We start from the raw sequence: 21,943 nt of genomic DNA, 5'->3' as shown, positions 1-21,943 counted from the left end.
TCGGCAGACACGGCAGATCAGCAGGAAGAAGACAAAAACTGGCAAATTTATTTTCACGACGCCAGAAGAAAGGGCTTAAGCGCGCTACGCAGAGCGCCGCAGTTTTGAAACCGGGTGAGCCTCACGCCGCCGAGAACAATATCAAGATGGCGCCGGCGACAGCAGCGGATCTGGCGTCAACGACACAAGGACAAAAGACCGGCGCGGCGAGGCAGTCGAGGCACAGACTGCCGCAGCTCCCGTTGAACAACACGAAGATCATTATTCGGCCTAAGGGCGGGCTGAAGGTTTAGGAGCTGAAGACGTACCAAGTGGCACGCGCTATCGTGGAAGCGTGTGGCCGAAAATTTGGAGAGGACAAGTTCCTGGTGAGACTCCGGCCAGGTTCCAACATCATCATCGCAAGCGCCTCGGACGAGGAAGCAGCCGGGATGATCAGGAAGATCAGCTGCCCCAACTTTGACGGGCAAAATTACGACGTGAACGCCTACGCGGCGCTACCTGAAGACATCAAAAGAGCCGTTATTCACGGGCTACCCCCAGAAATCGCGGCGGACCTACTCGAGTCCAAGTTGCGCCGACGCACCCAAGGAGTGGCGATCTTGAGCACCAGAATGCTGGGCAAGTCGGAGACTGCACTCGTCACTTTCGACGGCCCTTTCATACCCAAATACGTCATTTTTGGGGCATGCGACTACAAGACCAACCCCTACAGACCAACTAGACAAGTATGCTTTGTATGCGGCGAGCAAGGACACCGCTCGGACGTGTGCCCAAAGCCGGGAACGAGAATCTGCCGCCAGTGCGGAGCAAATAGCCCTCCAGAGGGGCACCAATGCCAACCGAAGTGCCTGGTATGCGCAGGAGCCCACCTAACCGGAACCAGGGACTGCCAGTGGCGTCTCAAGGACACCAAGGAGCTCCGCGGCCGCCAACAACCGCATCATCAGCAGCAACAACGCCGAGGGCGAAGCCGCAGCCGCAGGCGCCGACCCAGATGGCTGAGCTCGGAGGGCGATCGAGCCAGCCGGAGCCGCTCGAGGAGCCAGTCGAGGAGCCAGGTAAGAGACCCAGCCAGGGACAGCTCCTTCCCACCACTGCAGCCTCTGCCCACGAGGGGGCAGCAGCAACACAAGGGACAACAACATATTAAGAAGACCCAACATAAGGCTAAGGTGAGCTGGGCACCACCCAAAACACCACCTCCGCACTCAGGGAAAATAATAGTAATGGAGAGGAATTAAAAATCTTAGAAAGGAAGACGAAGCATATCGCAAACGCATAGAACAGCTAGAAAGACGGTTGGAGGAGCTAATTAAAGCCCTGCAGGATCAAAGGACAGGTAGTCCCCCTAGACTGCAGAATGCACCACAACAACAACCACAGCAACCAGAATCTTTCGAAGACCAAATGAGAAAATTCATGACGTTTATACAAGAGAAAACAAATGCAATAGAACAGAAAATGGCAATAATGGATCAGGAGATCCGAAACCAACGCAAACAACAAATCTCACAACAAGCTAAAGACAAATTCCACCTAAGAAGACAGGGCCTCCAAAACTACAAGGCGTCTAACACCGAGGACTAATTATGGCCAGATACGAAACAATATAAATTTGGCAATGGAATTGCAGGGGCTATCGCAAAAAACAAGGGCAACTCCTACAGTACATAAACACACAACTCACACCACCAGATGTTATAGCACTACAGGAGAAAGGGAAAACCACACCAACGCTAAAAGGCTACACGTGCTATGAAAAAGAACGCACAGCAATACTAATCAGTAAATCCCTCACCGCCATAGCACACGACAGCATAGCCGACACAGACATAGACCGCGGTATTGTCGAAATCATTCCAAAAAAGAAAAGAAAAGACAGCAGTGTCTTTGTCATAAATCTCTATAGTCCTCCGAGTCAAAAAGAGGCCAACTTCCGCAAACTTTTTGCAGGAGCGAGCAAATTAGCCAAGACAAACGGCCTAGTGATTGTAGGAGATTTCAACGCCAAAGATCTGACCTGGGTTTACAAAAAGCCCGACAAGAAAGGCATGCAAGTTAAAGAAGCAGCAGTTATGTACGGCTGCACCCTCATAACAGGCGACAATACGCCAACCAGACTAGGTAACAGCGTAAGCTCCGACACATGCCTCGACCTGACATACATCCGGGGAACAGACAAGGCGATATGGGAAAACCTGCTGGAGAATCTGGAGAACCTAAGAACCCAATTGGCAACCGGAAGAATAAAACACAAAATTGGCACCACCAAGGTGACAGATTGGAATGCCTTCAGGAAGGAATGCAAAACTATAGAGGGAAACGTCGACTCCATAGAAGGCTGGGGAAACAAGCTCAGGGAGGTGCTCGACAAGTACACCAAATAAATAGAAAGAACAGAGGAAACACCTGAGGTGGACTCGTGACTACTCAAGCTATGGGAGGCAAGACGCGGGCTCACTAAATGATAGAAAAAACAAAGGCTAAACAGGAAGCTCAAAAACAAAATCGCAGTGATAACCAAGGAGGCGGGGGAGTATGCGGCTCAGCTGACTAGGCAAAACTAGCAACAGTTTAGCCAGTCCCCAAATGGAACGCTTAGCACGGCAAAAACATGGCACATACTCAAGGTGCTCCTGGACCCAACAAAAACAAAATCTGAAAACAATAAGGCCATACACCGCCTGGTACACCAATTCGAGGGACCGGACTCTGAACTGCTAGAGCAGGTCACAGTCAAATGTTTCGGACATGACCTCCCAGCGGCCTACACACAACAATACAAAGGGAAAGAAAACGAGCTGCTGGGCAGGCCAATCACAAAAGAAGAGGTACACCCGGCCATAAGAAGCGTAAAGAAGAATACAGCAGCGGGCGCGGACAAAATCAGAAATGCACTTATACGAAACCTAGGGGACGTACAGGCGGAACAACTCACCGCCTTCCTCAACCAACACTGGCCTGATGAATATCGGAAAACATACACTGTTAGCCCCCTACCCCAAAACATGGGCCCAAACCTCCACACGGCGCGAAGGGACGCAAGGGCGAAATACGTCGAAAAGTACCTGGCCACAAAAAACACATTAGTATAGACAGACACTGCAGTATACGCCAAGCAAAGAGGCACAAACATAGTAAAGACAGCTGCGATAGTAATAAGTCAGGACTACAAAGAGATCAACAGCACGTCAATGAAGGACTGCTCCGTAACGGAAGCTGAGGAAATGGCCGTAGCGCTAGCGGCAGTGCAGGGCTACCAATCCGAAAGGTCTTTAACAATACTCACCGACTCACAAACTACGTGTCGGAATTACATGAACGGCAGAATAGGAAGCAGAGCGCTTCACATCATCCGCTCTTGCAGGGCTAACAACAAAGTCATGCATACAATTTTCTGGGTACCGGGACACGCTGGAATAGAAGGGAACCTAAGGGCGGACAGTGCAGCTCGAGAGCACACAAACCGAGCGGCCACAAGCACCGACCCTGAGGAACCCATACCAGTCAACCCAAGCAACTCAGACATTTTGAATTACTATAAGGGGGTCCGAATCAAATACCCTCCACCCCACAACAGCCTAAATCAGCATGAAGCAACCTCTTGGAGGAGGCTGCAAACAGGAACATATCCAAACCTAAACACACTAAGCAAGATGTTTCCCACCCAGTATAGAGACATTTGCTCCTGGTGCGGCACCAAGCCCACCTTTTATCACATTACATGGGAATTCGTTCAGAATCAACAATTCCTTCAAATAAAAGACCCGAGTGCGGAGCAGTGGGAGAGGGTGCTCTCCAGCAGCGATCCGAAAATCCAGCATGGACTAGTAAGGCACGCTTGCCGAGTAGCCATCCTCAGTGGTGCCCTGGAATAGGGGCGTCGACCCTGCGCAGATGGGGAAGAAGACCGTGAGGATGGCCGACCACATCTGCCACCGCTAATTTCTACCCAATTAGAGCAAATAATGTTTTTCCTCCTCCTCCTCCTCCTCCTCCTCCTTCATTTCTCACACATAGGGGGATGTCGTCAGCGTATTAGGTATGGTTGAGACCCTCTATTTCTTGTAGCTTGGCTGGCAGCGCGATTAGCGCCAGATTGAATAGCATCGGTGATAAGACCGAGCCCTGTCGCATACCTGCGCTGCCTATCTCGATCTCCTCCAAAACTAGGTCCGCTATCGTGACCTTGGCCTTTCTGCCCGTTAGAAAATTGCCTACATAGTCGTACGTCCATTTTCCTACTCCTAGTTCTCCTACTTTATCTAGTATCGTTGCATTTCTTACGTTATCGAAGGCCTTTTTTAGGTCCAACCCGAGAATTGCATTTGTCGCTCTGTCCAAATCGTCTATGATCTGATGTTTTAGTTGTAACAGAGCGTCCTGCCCTGAGAGATTTCTCCTGAATCGTATCATCGTGGGTGAGAGCGGGTCCCAGTCTTCGAGGTAGGTGGTTATCCTCGCTAGGACCACGTGCTCCATGAGTTTCCCCACGCAAGAAGTGAGAGATATGGGTCTAATGCTGTCAATTTCCAGTCGCTTGTCCGGTTTAGGTATTAACACGACTTGTGCCGTCTTCCATTGCTGCGGAATCTGCCCTGCCTCCCAACATTCTTTAATATATTCAGTTAACTTAGACATAGACTCATCGTCCAAGTTCCTTAGCGTTTTCTTCGTTACCCCGTCTAGTTCGGGTGCCGCATTGGTATTGAGTTTCTGTAGGGCTGCCCTGACCTCGGAATCGCCAATTTTGTTGCCTAATTCATCATTTACCTGCCTTGTGTAGTCAGGGTGTATGACGGGCAGCGGTAGCGAGATGCATCTTTTCTCGATTTCCTTGAGGAACTCCTGCTCTGTCCCTCGGTACGTTTGTATTAGCCGATTTATATTTTGCCTATGTGCCGATCTGCTCCCGTGCGGGTCTAACAAATATCGAAGGATGTTCCACGTATTTGCCATTCCTATCTGACTGTGGATGTTGTTGCATTTTTCCTCTAACTGTTGTCTGCATTGCTGCTGGGCGCACTGTTCTATGTCCCTGTTCAATTTGGCTATCCTTCTACGAAGGGTCCTGTTGTGTGTTTGTTTTTTCCATCTCCGTTGCAACACTGCCTTAGCTTCCCACATGTGTAGAAGCTTACTGTCTACGTTCTCTAAATGCGCCTCCTGCAGGGCCGTTTTAGTAGCTGCCGCCACATCTCCCTTTAGTTTTTCGGTCCATTCCTCAATACCTTGTGTCGTGCCCTCGGCTTCCTCTCTTATTTACCTGAATTTGTCGCAGTCGACAATCTTCAGTGGTCTACACTTTCTCTTGCGCGGTCCTGCCCTTACCGTTATTTCCAGATTATTGTGATCACTCCCAAAGTCGTGTTGCGTATTTGTACCCGCGCATACGCTGCTACTTATTCTCGTGGGAACCGATGGGTTGGTCACGAGGGTCAGGCCTTCCTGTTGTGCGTCTAGCCGTAGGTCCCTGCCTTTTTGAGTTTCAATTCTGTAACCCCTAGCCAAGTGTTGGGCATTAATATCGCCTCCGATCACTACCGCTCGTTTGTGCGCTATGGCTAGGTTTTTTTTAACGAGCGATCGAAATTTTTGGTGTCTGCACTTTGGACTGCTATTATTATTTAATACAAGAAGAATGTCTTTCGTTTTCCGCTTGGGTATGAGTTCTAGAAGAATGTGATCGATTGGCTTAACCTCCGTGTCTTGTTGAATGACCGAGGGATTATGCTTTGCCAACGTCGTTAGCGGTTTCGTCTTCCCTTTGGCAGTACCAAAGGACATGTATCCGGACAAATTTGCTAGCCCATGCGTTTCCTGCATCATTATAATATCCGGGTTTTGTTTCTCTTCAAGGTATTGTTGCAAAATGTATTGTTTTCGAACGTATACTCTACAATTCCATTGCGAAAATGTGTATCTAATTCGTCTGTCCAAGGTGAGATTGAAGATTCTCCAATCCCTCGGCGGTTACTGGGGGCCTAGTGTACGGTACAATGGGCGTCTTAACCGGTCCCCCCTACTTATTTGCGGTCCCCATATTGCTAGTTTTGCTTCGAAATCAGCCATCATTTGTGACACTTGCTGTAGTATCGCCTTTCCGAGCGCCTCTATCTGCCTCAAGCCTCCCTTCCAGTTGTTCTAGTTTAGTTTCAAATTTGGTTTCGTTCTGTTTAATGCTGGTTTCGATTTTCTGTTCAAATTCGTCCTGTCTTCCTTGGAGCGTCGTGGCTGGCTTGGGTTTGTTTATTCCGGTTTCAATCAGATCGTTCTCGGTTTTGCGTTTGATGGGGGTGAGTGCTACGTCTTCTTCCATTGCTGTGTCTTTTTCCTCCCTTATAGCTCGCGAGGTTTCCTCGTTGCGTGGCACTTTCCCGCTCCTCAAACGGTCGTTCTCTTCCCTGAGTTTTCTAATTTCGTCCATAAACACAACATTGCTGTGCCTGATCTGCGCCAATTCTTTCTCTAGCATCTTAACTCTATTTTGAAATGCGGTCTCTGCCTCCGCACGCGCCCCGGAAGCCACGTCCGCCAAGCTGACCTGTAAAGGTCCTGCGGTGCCGTTGCTGTTGCTCATTCCTTTTGGGCTCTGGGATCCTCCTCCCCTCAGTGCTCTGGGAGATCCGGTATTACTGGTCTTGGGTCTGGATCGCGATCTGGACCACGATCTCGATCTGCTTTTGTTGTTCGACGTTGAGCGGCCCCTTTGCCTTGCCTGGAGCTTGGGGCAGTCTTCCAGTCCAGATCCGTCCCATATCTGATGTTCCGACCATTGTCTCCAGTCTTCCCGTCCTGGCCTGTACAGTCTTTCAGCTTCCCTTTCGTAGTACCTCGCCTCTTCCGCTCGTCTGACTCACTCCCAACGGCGCCTCTTTACCAAGTACGGTAACTTGTATCTGGCATTACATCGGCAATCCACCGCAGGGTGGTCTTTAACGCAGAGCTGGCACTTCACTTCGCACTCGTGATCCTGTGGTGGGTTCATCATCCCGCAGCCTCTGCATATCCTGCTGTTCGGGCTCGTGGAGACATCGGCTTTGTGACCGAGGCGTCCACACTGGTAGCATACGCCTATTTGCTTCCCGTATAGTGAGCACCTGACCAGTGCCCTTCCGTATCTCATGTAGTTTGGGACGTGATGCCCGTCGACAATGATGATGGCGTTCGTGGTGTTTCCCACCTTCTTGGCCATGAGGACCCTCGGATTTTTTGGTGTTACAAGCATCTCCACTATTTCTCTAGGAGACGCCTCCTGCGTTACTCCTCTTGTCACTCCCTTCGATGTATCCTCCGGAGCCGACTCCTACGCGTTGGGTTCGAACTCATTTTCTCCCATCCTCAGTCGAGTGATGGTCCTGTATTTTTCGGCGCGCTCCTCTGATGGCGAGCTGATCACTAAAATGCTCTGTTTGTAGTTCGCAGACATCGTGCCATCTTCCGATTCCTTCCTGGAAACATAGCAAGCGTAGGCAGTTTTACATAACCATTCTTGAAACACAAGTGTAGCTGCTGAGCTTTCATGTGAAATACGATCACGCTTCTGCATCAAACTGCGCACTCTGTTTAGTTTTACTATTCGTCAACGAAATCTACTCCCTTAACGTTCCCTTTGTCGCCGTTGTAAGAATACTTATTTAATATACACGTTTAGTCAAACCTTTTGGGCTTTGTTGTAACATCCAAAAATACCCAAATCAGTACGTACCATTGACGCACAATATCTGTTTAAAAATAAGGCCATGTTTCGTATTTGCTAGTGCTGCATATTTCGTATTTTCGTAGTGCCGTTTTGCAACCAGGGACGATATTCGGCCTGAGCCTGACAAAATTTCGGCGGTGCTTTCATTTTTTCGACCAGAAAAGGCCAAAGAACTATGCAGTCTCCTTGGCATCACTTCCCTATTTTCGCCAATTGATACGCGACGTCTCCTCTATAGCTGCTCCTTTACGCAACTTAATTCTGGTGCTCCCTTCGTGTGGTCACCGGAATGTGAATCTGCCTTTGATCAACAGAACGGTGCCCTAGCATCTGAACCTGTCCTGTGTCACTTTGATGAGCCTGCACCCACAATTTTGCACACGAATGCTATCGGCCATGGAATTGGTGTTGCTCTCCTCCAGTGAGACACCTCTTTGCATGAGAGAGTCATTGCGTATGCAAGCCGCGTACTCACGCCTGCCCAGAAGAACTATTTCATCACCGAGCAGGAAGGCCTGGATGTCGTTTGGTCCGTCCAGAAGTTTCGCCCTTATATCCAGGGCCGCCATTTTACCATCGCTACGGACCATCACGGTTTATGTTGGCTCTCCACAGTCACCAACTTGTCAGGACGTTTTCGTCGCTGGATTGTTGTCTGCAAGAATATGACTTTAAGATCACACACAAGGCTGGTAAAAAGCACCAAGACACCGACATTCTTTTTCCCTGCCCGCTTCTACATCCGCACGCATAAATGACTCAGCAACCGCCTCAAGAGACGCAATCTCTGACGCCTCTTGAACGATGATTTTGTCCTGCACAGCTCTTAACTATCCACATCGGACGACCATTAATCATGAATCCAACAGCTCGCCCATTCGTACTGTCGACGTATTATGGACCACATTCCTTGAGCTTCGCGCCCGCCTAACGCCCGGCTCAGTCGACAGCTGACACAGGTCTACCTGCAAAACTCCGTGCTGTACCGCCATATCCATCATCTTGACTGACAACGCTGGCTGCTCTTACTGCCTCGCTGTCTTTGTGCTCGTGTTCTTCAGGCCTTTCATGACGATTTCAGTACTGGCCGCCTTAGGGTCCAGAAAACTAACGACCGCATAAGAAGTCGCTTCTACTGGCCTGGTCTGTCTACCTGCGTGGTGAGATACATCTCTTCCTGCGCCATTTGACAGCGTCGAAAGCGGCCAACATCAGCTCCTGCCGGGCGGCTAATATACTTGTCTCGTGTCCTGCGGAGCCGATCGAGGTTCTTGGCATTGATCTCTATGGGCCACTTCCCATGACTCCAGCCGGTAGTCGATGGATTGTTACAGCCATCGACCACCTCAGGCGCTATGCCAAAACAGCTTGTGCCAATTCTGCATCTGCTCCCGAAGTCATGATCCCGGGTCACGGCGCCCCTCGTGTCCTTCTGATTGACCGAGGAAAAACATTTCTTGCAGAACTGGTAGGCGAAGCGCTCAGAGCCTCTGGCACAACCCACAAGACTACTTCAGCTTACCATCCTCAGACCAACGGCCTGACTGAGTGGTTTTATCGCAGGTCTCTGACATGATAGCCACATATATTCAACGAGATCACAGAAATTGGGGAGGCAATTTTGCCAGATCTAAACTTTGCGTATAGACCGCCGTTCAGCGCGCAACCAGTTACTTGCCATGCTACCTTGTTTGTGGCCGTTCACCCAGTTCCGTTCTCGACGTTTATCTCTTCACTGCCCCTGTCAATCCATCTCCATCTTCCTGCAAAGAATATGCTTCCCGACTTGACCATTGTCGCCAGCATGCCCTCTTCAACACCGACGCCTGACAACAGGACCGCAAGGATCATTATGACGCATCTCATCCAGTCGTTTTCTAAAAGCCCGGCGATGAAGTGCTGCTCTGGCCAACAGTTCACACTCCTGGGTTATGTGAGAATTTTCAATCTCACAGTATTGGCCAATACACGGTCCTGGAAATGACTTCTGCCATTAATTGTCCTATTACCCCTGTTGTTTCCTCAACTGAACGCCGTTGGCGCTCTACCGTAGTGGTCCACGTTTCTCATATGAAGCCCTTCACGAGGCATTCCCCGTACCTTCATGTTGCCGTCAGGATGGCCGCTCTCGCGCGTGGGAAATTAGTGTGGGCATTTATTGTGCAACTCTTCATCATCTGTACATTATCTTCATCATGTGTGTTCCCCTTTTCTTCATCGTGTGGGGAGGCTCATCATCATAGTGGACTGTGCCGAGGGTCGTTCGCCGCGTCTTTCGGGCTCGATAAATGTATGCCCTTACAGTGACGTCACAGTGGAACCAAAGGTGCTTTCCTAATATAAATAACATGAATAAATGACAGCTCACCTACCACCAGCAGTAGTGTTTAATCACAACTTATATAGATTTGTGAATAATGGACCCAAGAAAAAGCGTAACATAAAGTGGACGCAGTCGAAATGTACCACCATGTGCTAAATTCTAAATAATTTTTGTGAAAACGAGCTTTTTTATGCCAGGGACCGCGGTATCCAAACACGATCGGTTGCGGTATTGCTGGCACTGCTCGAACCATGTTGTACAAAACCAGCAAATCGTTGCCTTAGCAGTACTTATGGAATAATAGTAGAAATTACAATATAACCGCGAAATGAACAAGACTTCCCACATAAAGTAAACCAAGAAATTTAGATAATTGGCGTTTATGAACAGCTGAGTTGCTACTTACTGAAAAGGACAAAATGCTTATTTCAGTAAAATGAAGCTGCTGGGATTACATAAGCAGGTTACGGTTAACCAGAGGTAGAGATGAAAAATAGACGTGCACTTGCATTCCTTTCTTATTTTGTCATGTTACTATAGCTATATATTCCTTAAAATAATTTTTTTCTCCCATATAAAATTGTGACAAGTCATTAACTACAAATATTGATATTTCAATGCTCGTCTGCAGTGTGAAGAAGAATTTACACAATTGGTACGATTTACGCGTAAATTCGAAACCGAATGTTAAAGAAAAGCGATCGTTAGAATTCAAACCTAATACTATACAGTTCTCTGTCTAAACAATGTGAAAGTCAGGAGTTCCATGTCAGCCGCTTGCCAATAATATAAATACTATTATATTTTTCTTTGTTTGATATCCCCTATGCATTTGAGAACAGGACGCCCGATAAAATTTGGAGCTCGTAAATGAGAAACCACTGATATTTTATCAGAACTGGAGCACTACGAGAATGACAGTAATCAACTACAGGAAAGGTATGTCTCAATATACATTTTAAAATGTAGTGTTCGTTGAAAGAAGAAGATGACTAAGCAGCACCAATTTAACGAAATACAAACCTGGCTATATTGTATAAAGAGTGAATAGAAAAAATAGTTTGCATTAGTGGAAACATTGTTGAAGTAGTAAGTCATGGTCTAAAAAGAGAGGACAAATTCCTACGCTGTATTAACCAAAGGGTCCTGTTTGAATGAACAGAATTTTTCGGTCTGCTTCATGCGTTTGTGAAAAACAGGTCCTTCTGCTCCGGTCAGCAGTATCATTCGGTAGAGTGAGAACTTGTGTCAATGAATTGAGCTCTAGACGCGTTTGAGCTACGTATTATTCATTTATTTATGACAATTGTAACGAATATTGAACAACATAGATTACTGAATTGTTCGCTCGAATATTGCTCTAAAATGATCTTTCACTCCTTCTTGAAAACTCTAATAACGTTCCCCCGAAGATTTTAGCATTAATCCAGAATCTTTCAGTTCTTGTTTAGCCTCGTTCATTTCCATGTATATCCCTTTGGACACTTCACACATTGTTGATACCCTCTTTCTAGCATGTATCGATCAACGTGTTATGGTGCCTTGTATATTTCACAGTTGCGGCATTTATTGTGCAACTTCTCTACGGTGTGAAAGAACTGAAAGCTTTACAAATTATTGGTGATACAGCTCTAGGGAGCATAGGCATACGGAGGACATGTATGGTGGTTTCTGCTTATAACTGCTGGTATAGTTAGCATACCTTTTTCCATTGTGAATGACCAACTATGACACAATTAATTGCAGTAGACGCCAGGCCTTTGTTAGGGAGTGCCCACAACTGTATCCTTTTTTTTGTTTTTGTAAGCCAAGATTCACCATGTGCTTCAGCATGCAACAATAGTTTCATTCGTTCCCGTTTCATAAGGGACGCGGGCTTTTAAGCGCATTAGTGGGTGTGCTGCAGAGCAGAGTGCCGGAAATGAGATGTAAAAGCAATGGCTGGCTGCATAGAACGAACGCTCCATGGCTACAGTTGGAACGCCGCAGTTTTATAAACACCGTTGTGGCGAACCTGAGCCCATTCAACCGTGGAGAGGAAATAGCAGCAGTTCTGGCAGCTGCAGCGCGAGAGCAGGAAACGCTTGTGAAGATTGGTGGCAACATAAAATGAACAAAAGCTTCGAACAACAGTTGGATCGTGAAAGTCGAACACCATTTGCGCTTTGAGCAAGATGAACAAGAACTGATGCACATCAATCCGTGGCCTGGAAAGAGCAAGCGTTAAAGAAGAACACTTGAATAAATCTTGCAATGTCAAAGCAAAAAATGTAACCTGTCTTTTTAATTCTAACTAGGTCACATGCCTGCAGAGAGGCATTCAGTAAGGTGAGCATGTGGTACACTTCAATTACACTTGATGACAATTCTGATACAAGATATCAAGAAAACAAACGATCCCAGATACTTAAAAAATAACATTGAAATAAATTGGAGAAGTAAAGCAGCAAAGCGCAATGAAAAGGAAGTGCAAAAAAAGAAGTTTATCGCTACTCCCAATAATAAGGGGTATTCAAGAACTTTCGCAAAATAACCTAACGGAAAGAAGAATAAACGGAAAGACGCCAATGTCTCAGCACCGGCAATACAAAAAAATGATGTTCGCATGATCTTCATAAAAATAACAATAACAGGACAGTAACAAATTGCAAACACTAGAAAAGGTTAAAATGACGCCTAATGGGAATTATGAACAAGTATATGTGCACAAAGTTGGTCTAAAAAGACAGAAAGGAAGATCGCATTAAAGAGAATGCTGCTATTTATGAGCCGGATAATGTTTTGGCTAGGTCATTGCTGAAAGCGACATGATAGTGATGCAATATCATCTACAGCATTGCCGCAGATGTGGACAGCACATGGCAGTGGCTAAAATTTAGGTATCTGTGCCACACTGTGAATGCGGCAACAGCAGAAGTAGCTTTGCAGTCTGCGTGTTGTGAAGACGTGGATGCCTATCGTGCAGAATGAATCATGCAAGGGATGAATGATCAGAGTGAATGATCTTCGATGTGATAGGTTTAGTGGTGAATGACATCAATTTACAATTCGATGTGTTTAGAGTCATGAACAACGTTTTACGTCATTAAATCAAAAGTTCGAGGTCTCGTTGGAGCGCTAGATTATCAGTACTGTTATTTACATTGTGATATATTATGCAATTCTCCCAAAGAATTTGCATGCTAGAAGATATGTGGTTCAAAAGGCCTTCAGTCTAGATTAAAAATAGAAAAGGCTCGATGACGTGGCTTTGTGGCGCACCAGATGTAACATCAGATGGGGAAGACTTGAATTCATTTTTCGAGGTAAATTGCTCACAATTAAAAATACACTTGCGTAGCCATAGCAAACCTCGGGAGTGAAATTTCAGCGCAGAAATTTTAGGTAATAATTAGCAACGAACAACACGGTCTAACGCGTTATAAACTTTCGGAAATAAGCATTTCCCCTCTAAGTTGACGCGTATCCTAGTTGCACGTCTGTTGCAAATTCCAGTAACCATGTCTCACACCAAAAGCCTTCTCTGATACCATTTTTAATGTGTGAAAAGAAACTGTTACTTTCAATATGGTTATGAATGCCTGAAGCTATGATTTGTTCAAGTTTCTTCCAGGAAATGCAAGTAAAGAAGATGGGCCAGTAGCTCTCAGTTGAATTTTTATTTACACTTCTGTAAGCCAGTAAAACATTTGCACTTTTTCAATCTAAGGCAAGTTACCAGACAATATTTATTGCCACACTATATGAGATAGAACGGAAATAAATTGATGCAAAACTGTGCTTTAGGATTATGATCGCAGCTATGCCCTAACCACGATGTTTATTCTAGCGATCTATTTGTAGTCCAAATCGGGAAGAGATTGCACGTTTGAGCTGTCTGCTTTTGTGAATACGGACGTTAATAACTAGTTAAAATGTGTTGCGATTTGCCTGTCATAAAGAGGGATTCATTTATCCTCGTTTAACAAAACGTGGTTAATCTCTGAGCTGGGGCCTATTGTTTGACTGAATTTAGTAGGGCTGGTCTTCAGTATTTTCGGCAGGTCATTCAAAAAATATTTATCTTTTGGTGGCACTTAGGGCAATGCGAGACAATTTAAAATTCGCTTTGTTTTTATCTCACCATGAACTTGTGCCTAACGCGTCTAGCGTTCAGGTATAGCCATTTTATTTCTTGCTTTTTATGGGCTGAAGAGTGTTTGTAAACGAAGGATTGGATTTATTATTTCGGTTTTTAATGCAGGCGATGCACGTTTCCGTTGACGTGGACAATTTTTTCTTAAATAAACTACAACTTTCTTAAGCTGATCTGCTATAAGAGAGTTGTAGTAGTTGATTCTCAGGGGAAGATTCTGTTTCACCGGTGATAGCAATGTTTATTACCAAAGTTATGACATCTATTATTGCAGCAAATTTCTTTCATTGTCACACCACCAATATTAGAAGAAATATTTAACGTGAGTTGATGTAAACTATTAAATACATCCAAGTAAACCTATTCTATGTGACCTACAGCTTCAGGAGCAGTGGTAGCTATAAGGTGCAATCTATTGAAGCTACTGGTTTTGCTGCGATACACTTTGGAAGAAGTTGCAGTCAAAGGTCAAATTTATGAAATCAGCTGACATATTCTATGGAGATGAAAGCTTGGCCAAGTCGTTTAAACAAAATTCGAATCACAAAACAGGCAAGCAATGTCAGGCGGAAAAGCTGAGAGGCCTTGTTTATGCTAATAAGTGATTCATTATTAAAATAGCTATTCAGATCTAATGGAAGGTAACTGCACGCGATCAATATCATCATAGAAAATAGTTTGCTGGCAACGCAAACAATTTAATTATCGGCACCAGTATTTAGGATGAATGACGTAAGGTTTTGTTTAATTTCCCAGCAAGACACCGCCTCCCATCTTACAATGCCCAACGCACCTATATATAGGATGTTTCTGCGAACACTTTCAAAAAAATTTTAAAGCTTGCCTGTGGCTAATAGCACAATTCTAGTCCGTGAGCCTTTGCACTGAAAGAGGCGGAGATTACTTGCACACTAAATTGAAATGCATAAGCGACTTATTACCCGAATGTTCCCAATTTAGTTTTTAACTAATCATTTTATGGCATATACTGGAATTCACAAATTCTATCTAGTGCTTATACTGCATGCTGGATCTTACGTGCGTGTGCATTGCAGTGTACAAAATGCAATCACCTCATCAACGTCGGTGCTATTATAGGGTTCAGCCATTTCATTTAAAATTTGGAAAATCTTTGAAAGAGTGCTCCAATGACGATCCACTTAAAAGTTTTCTTTTCAGATGGCGCACTTTTGCCAAATATACTCTATTAGATGTGCAGTGGAACATTACTTACACGAGCAGCGAATTTTGATCTTACATATTAACAAAGTGTAATTATAAATTTTGCACCTCCCTCTAGGCCAGACATCTCAATCGCGAACTAGAATATGAGCCATAATCAAGTCCTGTCTATTCAGTAGGTCACTTGTGTTTTGTATAGCTTTGACGTATGCATCCTCCACTTCTATGACAAAGTGGAATGATCTTCCTATTATCACTTGTCACAATTATTGGAAATTGTAGCTGAAAATAAAACAGGGGTGAAAAATTAGCGCCTGCTTTCACGAGCCGGCCGCATCGTTTTGGATGGCAAATGTAGCCTCCTAGCTTTGCGAGTCTACACGTCAGTAGTGACTGTGTAGTGTATTACATAGCACAATATACCTACATGTTGCTTTATTACAGGACCACCTACCTCCGCGGAATCAAAATTATCCCCTTTTCCTCAAAGATTTAACAAAAGTGAGTATCTAATAAATTGTGATCACTTGTTGGACGCAAATTTCTCGGGCACTGCCCCTACAACCTGAAACATTTGCTGCAGAGTTATGCCTTATTCTTTTTGTAGCTTTCTCAAACATCTAGAGTAGTTTCACAGTGAACCAGGAAATGACGTGATCGAATTACCAGTCCAGCATTGTGATACTGGTTCTCGTTATAAATAGCACTAGGCTATTTATAACGAGTAGCGATGTGGAACCAGGCCTTCGCTGCACCGGGAACTGTCGCCTGCAAGCCGTACATGTACCTCTCGCTTGTCCAGTCGTACCTGCTCTTGGTCTACATCATCTCCACTGTAAGCGCGGCCGGGCTCCTGCCGCGGCGTGTTGTATACGTATGTTATTATGTATAGTGCATGACAACCATTCTCATGCGGAGAAAGTACCGCTCAAACGCTACCGACTGGACGGTAGCATTGACATAGCCTTAGTGAAGCTCTGATTGCAGGCAACATTAGGGACTGAGTAAGACAGGTCACAACCCCAACTCGCTTACAAGGCATTCCAATATATGTCTGGCTGAGGCCTGCTTTCGTGGCACAAATCATCCATGGCACGAAATTTGTTAATAACGTGAGCAACGTATCCTGTAGCTGCGTAAGTGCGGTCAGGCATCGAGAATCCACAGTAACCGTCATGTTTCTACGCCAAGGCGCTTGTACGTTTTTCCACTCGCACTACATTTGTTAACCGCATGGCACAGTGGTCGTGCACGTGGTAGAGCGAATTCACACGCACATGGCGCTCCAGCGATGTGTTGGCGCAGGCTTGCGCACAAAGGTTCCGTAGCGCATAGCAGGGAGTTCCGCTTGTGAACTTCTGTATTTCGTGGGGTATTTGATGCTCTTAATTGTATGAATATTTTTGGCACATTTGCCATTGTCACAGCTGCAGCTTCTAAATTCCTAAATTATATTTTTGTCTCCGTATGCCTTTCAGGAGTGTCATTTAATAGGTCGAATAAATGTGTTCCTGCCTAACTGGCTTAGCAGCTAAGGCATCGCGTTCCTGAGCCCGAGGTGATCTGTTTAAATCGCAACCACGGCGGCCGTTACCCTTTGATGGTGGAATGCGAAAAGGCTTCAACACCGTGTTTTGGGGCCGTGTAAAAATGAAGTTGCTGCCCTTCTGGTGCGACGTTCCTTATAGCCAACTGTCCAGTTTCGGGATGTGAAACCACACGATTACTTTTATTGTCCTCAGTTGTCCTGCATTATTGCGCAGTACCAAATTCGGCGAGTGAAATTCTGTGCCTGCGTTCAGGAAACGCTCTTACGCTAGCATTGTTTTTAACAAACAAATTTCAGTCAATCCTGATGCTGCGCCTATCATTACCAAAGGCGGCCGGCCAATGGCAAACAGTACTTACGAACAAAAAGCTTTGTGAATTTGGTCCCTGGGGCTTAGTTCCTAAACATTTCCATTCGTAAGTGCTATTTGTCATTGGGCAGCCTACTTCGTTATAGATACGTATAGCATGAAGATAAGCTCATTTTTTACGAAACATTATAGCGTAAGACGTTTCGTGAACATGGGTCCTGGGGTGCTATGCAGGATGCGCCGAGTTTGGCGGAACTCGGCTCTGGAGACACATCAAAATGAAATTACAAATGGTACCGAGATACAGTTTATCTTTCGGCAAGTCTGCAGTTTCACTGGTTTACCTAGAATCACTCTGGGTGCCTATCGTTCCGTGGGCGTTGCCTTCTGGGCGGTCGACAAAATGGGGCTCACGACGTCATGCCCTCGATGCATGGTCGTGCCTTCTTTCGCTTGTTTGTCGTTCCACCGAGTGCATTACATGCACAAGCAAGTTATCAAACAAATGGGTTTAGTACAATATTATTAGGTGCTTTAACGTGATACAGAAACATTTTAAAGCTTACAAGATGTACACTAAACTTGTATTAGGATAATTTGTATTTAGTACGCTTCGCAGTATGCCACGAGGGAACGCTGTTGTTGCGTCTCACATCCATCCACTGGGTCAGCAAAGCGGCTAAACATCGAAGAGGCCCAATGTGAACAAACTCGTACAACGAGCTTGCAGTGCGCGACGTAGTGATCAGGCTCAACGATGACCACTATTCCTTTGATAGTTGTGTTCCTCCGTGAGCGATCTTTCCGTGCACACCGTAAGACTGCCAATAGCTTCGGTGATCGCGACACGCCCCTACCGTTCATGGGGCAATGCTGAAGAAACAACTTGTCCGGTGCTGCTTCTGCGAGTGCGCTGAGTTCTTCCACTCTGCGTGACTGAGAGCATCATGAATATTACATACTCTGTGTAAAAGGAAGACAGCCTATATAGCTACAATGCAAGGAGGTGGTGACGATGATGGATCTCGCTACTAACACAGTGAAGGAGACACCGACAAACTGCAGACAAGTATATTTCTACTGTTTCCTATTTGGCATAATATTAGTGCACGGATTAGGTCACTTTCGTAGTAACGAATTGAATGCCCAGCAGTTTAAAAACGGAACTGAGAACAAATGAGTGTTCGTGCTTTCACATGCACGTGGGCCCGCGAAAATATGGAAAAGAATAAGGTAGCTTTCACTAACTTGGGGAGATAACGGAAATTCATGAGTGACATTAGGCCCGCAGAATCTATGGCACAGTATCTTTATCCAGGTGAAATATAAATAGCAAGTACTGATATAAAGCAGGAAACTTATATAAAAATTTAATGGGTTGAACGACACATGGAAGGCATTACCGAACCGTGATCGCCACGCTACCGATATCCCGGAAGAAAGTTTAGAATCATTGTATTCTACCGGTTATGCACTATGGCAGATAAACCTGGAGCTTAACAAAGAAACTTCAGAAGTCGAGGACTGTGCAGAAAGCGAAGTAGCAAAAATTGTTGGAGATAACATTAAGGCAGGAAGACAGTGGCGTAGAAAACCGTAGCAACTGATATGTTAGTTGAGATCAAGAAAAAAAATGGGGTCTGCGGGCAGGCCATGCACGTCTTGAATCACCTGTTGCCAATTCATAACAGATGATTACACAAGTGTGACAGAATTGATGTCAAGAAGAGAGAACTGCAGCCGAGGATGTTAGAAAATTGCGTAATGGGACAAAAATATGATGTTTATAGGCATAGGATGTAATCAGCTCGTATTAGACGGGATTGTAAGAGAGGCATTTGTTTTGTAGTGAACAAAGATAGATTTGTGGTGCTGACAGGAAAGACTCGTGAAGGTTCGGGGACACCTCAGCTGCTGGCACACTGATCAACACGACATTTGGCTCTGAAAAAGACAACCACAGTTATGAATAGTAGGGCAACGTTGTCCCGAAACATTGTTTTATGTTGCATACTACACTAAAGGCTTCCACAGTTATGGGCACTTAGTACCAATAGTGCAACGAACATTTTTCTTTGTATATAATGGTTTATATGCGGTTGATTCATTCCAATAAACACTTTCTTCAGCAGCAAAACATTGTACTGCTGGAGGCACTCAACCACCTGATGGCACTAGGCGAGCGCCAGGCACGCGCTCTTGAGAGTATGGCAGAGGTCCAAAGGGCTGCTCTGCAACAGTAGTATCGGTGCCCTCACTGCTCTCCAGTCGAGCCCCCAGGAAACACCTTATAAAGAAGCTTTCAGTTTGTATTTTGTTTATTATTCAAGAACAAAATAAAATTATTGCAGTAAACATTGTGTTGTGCATAATAAGACACTTGTAACATGCACTTGCTGTCTCTTCAAAATAGGCAAGAACGTAAGACAACCTGTGAAACTGTTGGACAGTGTGAGTGAAAAATACACTAATGCAGCATACACGTCATTGTGCTGTTTGTTCTTCCTATGTGACCCGCCGCGGTTGCTCAGTGGCTATGGTGTTAGGCTGCTGAGCACGAGGTCGCGGGATTGAATCCCGGCCACGGCGGCAGCATTTAAATGGGGGCGAATTGCGAAAACACCCATGTACTTAGGTTTAGGTGCACGTTAAAGAACCCCAGGGGGTCGAAATTTTCGGAGGCCTCCACTACGGCGTGCCTCATAATCAGAAAGTGGTTTTGACACGTAAAAATCTGTAATTTTTCTTTCTATGTGCAAGAATATAGTGCATGTTGATTAGCTAGAAGATGAACAGTGTGTGTAATTAACAATGAAAAGACAGGAAACAACAGGAGCATAATAATGCTATCAACTATAGACTGTGCATATGACTGCAACACTCCCCGATTCAAACGTGCCATTCCTTGCATGTTCAATACCACATATTCTTTAACAATGTCATATATTTGCATGAACAATTTTTCACTGGGCTGAAGCCCTTGCATAGCTCACTTCTCATGTATCCATTTCATAGGCCAAATAATTGTACACTTGGTCCTTTTGTGTTGTATGAAAAGTGGCTTCCTCTACAATCTGATACTTCTGAAGACAGGGGAGGCCCCGCCCAGATGACCAAAGCGCAGCAGCCGATCGCCTCCAAGTCTAAAGAAAAGTCACTCGACGACGAGCGGGTATTAGTGCGTCCGGCGGCACGACGTCAGTCTAGAGTGCGTGCCCATTGGTGCAGGCTTGCGTTCACCTGCTTTTAAAGTGCACATTACGCGGCCTCCTGAAGTTGTATCCGACCATAGAATCACGTAATACCTTGCACCAGTTGCATAGACTTTAGCAACTTGATAGCACACAGTGATCACAAACAGAAATATATAAACACATCCAAGCAAAGATGGCTGGCCATATTTCCATGATGAGGGGCTGTAAAAAGGTCTCACGAAATATTCCCATGACGTCCTTGAAAAAGTGGTGGTGTTTGGCACTTCGTTAGAATCAAAAACAGATTAGAGTGAATGTTATTTACCACGTCAAAAGAAACTGAGCCTGGTTATCTGCACAGAATTTAATGGAAACTTGTGTTTCACATAGGAAACAAACTGCTCGGTCCAGTACAATTGTTGAGGCCGGTATGGCATCTGTTATGGCAACAGTGTCAATATACAAATTGAACTTTTCACAGGCCATTGATTTCCCCATTAATTTTGTATGATGGTTCTTTCAATCAGTTCTTGTATTACATGAGCAGGTGAATTTGAAAGCAAAATTTTGGAAACCTTCAGACTTCCATAATTGTGAGGCAAGGCACTGGCACGTTGTCGAATATCTCACACTTCCTTGGTCGTGCACCAAAGAAGCCCAATGCTCTATCTGAAGTTGGATCGCACAACAATTCGACGGCACACACAGAAGAGTATCACACAGAGCAGAGCATTCTGCTGTGTGTATTTCTCTTCTTTGTATCCCGTCGAATTTTTGTGCAATTCAACTTCCAGCTTCTATACCTATACACCCAGTCTTCAACCTCACCAATTCTCTAGGTATTAGGCCACAATGGCGCGCATCCTTGAAACGTCCCAACAGAAATTAGCTTTCCAAAAAATCACAAGTGTTAAATTTTGCAGCACAGGTGTGCGACGTGCCATATGTTTTACCACTAAACTCACAGCAAAAAAAAGGGGACGTTAAAGTTGCACTTTTCATTAGCATCTGCACCACATTTCTCCCGATATAGAATTTTGCCTCGGTGGTTCATGACAGCTTCACTCAGACCGAATTCTGCAGAGCATTGGATATGCATTGTTCTACTGCTAGAGTAGAGCGGTGGCGTAGAGGCAGAGCACCCGCCTCACGTGCGTCCGTGGTTCGAATCCTGGTGCCGCGCAAATTTCCACAGGATAAAAAAATCCACGTGGTGATAAAATTGCATAAACAGGCCTGGAATGTGGCCTGATGCCAGTGACCACGACCGGTAACGCACTCTCTTACCAGAGCAGGATTGTCCATGCTGGTGCAGTACTTAGCCACAACCTCCTGTGTGAACACAACAATCAAACCCCGGCCCTCAGTCCCCAGCAGCTGCGAAGCAACTAACCACGGCGGCGGTCAGGCCTGCGATGCAGCAGAGAGTGCTAAGAATCCCTGGCTCCGGACAGGCCGCCATTGGCATATGAACCTGGCAGCGTTTGACGCTAGAACGTTATCTAGTGAGGCGAGTCTAAAAGTGCTATTGGAGGAATTAGAGGG

The sequence above is a fragment of the Dermacentor albipictus genome, chromosome 8 (assembly GCF_038994185.2).
Source record: "Dermacentor albipictus isolate Rhodes 1998 colony chromosome 8, USDA_Dalb.pri_finalv2, whole genome shotgun sequence".
Taxonomy (NCBI): Eukaryota; Metazoa; Arthropoda; class Arachnida; order Ixodida; family Ixodidae; genus Dermacentor; species Dermacentor albipictus.
The sequence above is the reverse complement of the archived record's forward strand: the minus strand, read 5'-3'. Positions refer to the sequence as shown.